This window comes from Panthera onca, chromosome B1 (genome assembly GCF_046562875.1).
Source record: "Panthera onca isolate mPanOnc1 chromosome B1, mPanOnc1 haplotype 2, whole genome shotgun sequence".
NCBI classification, from domain to species: domain Eukaryota; kingdom Metazoa; phylum Chordata; class Mammalia; order Carnivora; family Felidae; genus Panthera; species Panthera onca.
Window position 1 is genome coordinate 122,348,514 of NC_138342.1, and position 2,619 is coordinate 122,351,132.

Here is a 2,619-nt window from a genome sequence, read left to right on the forward strand (position 1 = left end):
GTAGGAATTTTGAATGGCAAAAAAAACCAGGGTTGCATATCTAAGCCATGTCCTCTAGTCTAGCTATTGCATAAAGTTGGTGTTTTCATCTCCAACTGACTGATTCCTCATTCAAATATTCAGAATTCAGGAAATTGTTCTGAACTCAGGAAGGGAAAGAGGGTATCATTTACTGTGCATCCTTAAATCCCAACAATTATGTGAACAACTATAATCCAAATTTTCAAATTATCCCACTGATTTACTTAGCCTAACGATTTTATCAAATAATGGAGTGTTCAAATAAATCTCAGGTTGACGTGGTGTCAGTCTTCAGTAAGAATCTGAAAGTGTTTCCTTTTGCTTTCCTACAATTTTTATAGGTGACTTTTTAGTAGCTGTAAAATAGTTGCAGTTTATACACCTCATGATTATTTTGTCAGAATTAAGTTCCTAAAAAAATCCAACTTTCTACAATATAAAATTTCTCAAAGAACTTCTAGAATTTAAACTATTTATAGATTGCCAACATGTGTCTGCAATTAAATTCTTATAAATGATGGAGTTTACTCAATACTCAGTGAAGTTGGTTTCCAGCAACCATGGTATAAGCAATGGTTTGTGAAGTAAATGAAGTAGAGTCAGAACATGTGGACCCTTAACTTAGGAGCTTGGATATATCACTTAACTCTTCTGTATGTGTTCATTTTACTTGGACCTTGAGAAAAGTAACATGTATCTTACCTACCTCATGAGACTGCCTCAAAGGTCAGATGATGTGAAAATTTGATGAAAAGTAAAGTGTTGTCCAACTTGCTTCCTTTGACTAGTCCTTTAAGTACCATTCAATATAGCTGACCCCTCCCTTTCTCTTGGCATTTGTGGCACTCATATTCTGGTTTTCCTTTACCATTTGGGTTTCTTCTATAACATCTACTGAATTGGCTCAGTTGGTCCTTTTCTACCAGACCAGACTGGGTTTCCCAGAAAGGAGATAAAATCTTGCAGGGAGATCGTTTATTTGGGCAGCAATCCCAGGAAGCAAGTTTGAGAGACAGGATTGTGTAATAGAAAAGGGAAGGAAAACCAATGCAAATAGGAGTTGGTTACCACTTTGGCAAAATTAGTCTGAAATCCTACAGGAACTTTTGAGAATCTTATGAAATGTATCTCAGAACTGTCTACCTGGGGATGAAAAGGAGAAGCATTCGTTTATTACCTCTTGATCTCCCATTGATGATTTCATGGGAGATAAACTGCTGTTGACTTCCGGAGCACACTTGCATGAGTACTGAATGGTTCCTGAGAATGTCCCAGGCAGCACAGCAGAGAAGTTTCAGTGTGGATTGATAAGAAGCCTTGTCAGTTTGCACCCATGAAAGGATTGTAGAAGAATGCAAAAAGCCACCATGACAGTAGCCAGTGCAAGAGGGAGGTCAAAGGGACTAAAGGGGCACAAAAGAGGCACAAATACAGACATCTAAATATTGGGGGTTCCTGGATTCTTTTTTCTGTTAATCACTCTTACTCTGCCTAGGTGATCACATTTATTCTTACAATTGAAATGATCATCAATAATCTTATTATTCCCAAATTTATATCATTAGCTCAGATCATATTTCTGAATTCCATATTCATTTATTCTGTTCTCTACATAGCATAAATTCTAGAATATTTCAAGGCATACCCAGTTCTACATGTGTAAAACTAACTGTTAATCTTTCCCTACAAATCTATTCCTTCCCTAGTCTTTAGCAGCTCAGTAAATAGTAGAACACATCGTTTAAGCAAATGCACTATTTATCTTTTACTGTGTAACAAATTATCACAAAATTTAGTGGTTTAGAAAAACAATTTGTTATCTCATAGTTTCTGTGGGTAAGGAGTGCAGAAGCAGCTCAGCTGGGTGGTTCTGGCTTTGGATCTGTCATGAAATTACAGTCAAGATGTTGGCTGGGGCTCCAGTCATTTGAAGATTCTACTAGACCTGGAAGACTCACTTCTGAGCTGTTCCCCTCATGTGGATTTTAGCAAGAAGCCTTAATTCCTTGATGGCTATTGGCAGGGAGCCTCAGTTTCCTGCCACATTTCCTTCACGAGGTTGCTTCCACCAGATCAAGTGGTCCAAGAGAAAGCAGGAGCTACGATGTCTTTTATGACCTTGCCTTAGAAGTCACAGTCAAACACTTATACAGTCCAACACTTATAGTGTAGGAGAGAATCACACAAGAGTGCAAATACCAGGAGGTAGGGAAAATTGTGGGCCATCATCATGGAGGCCATCTACCAGTGCAAGAAATCTGAGAGTAATTTTTTTGCTTAAGAGAGAGAGTGTGTGAGTGGGGGAGAGAAGCAGAGGGAGGAAGAGAAAGAACCCCAAGCAGGCTCTCTGCTCAGTGTGGAGACTGATGCAGGGCTTGATCTCATGACCCTGGGATCATGACTGAGCTGAAATCAAGAGTCGACCCTCAAACAGCTGAGCGGCCCAGGCACCCCTGAGAGTAATCTTTGAACTTTTTCCTTCCAAGATTCATTGTCTCACCAAGTACTGTTGATTTACCCCAAAATATGTTTCAAATCTGTGTACTTCACTTTATCATCACCTCCTTGTCTCCAATCGAGTCCACCATAATATCTTGC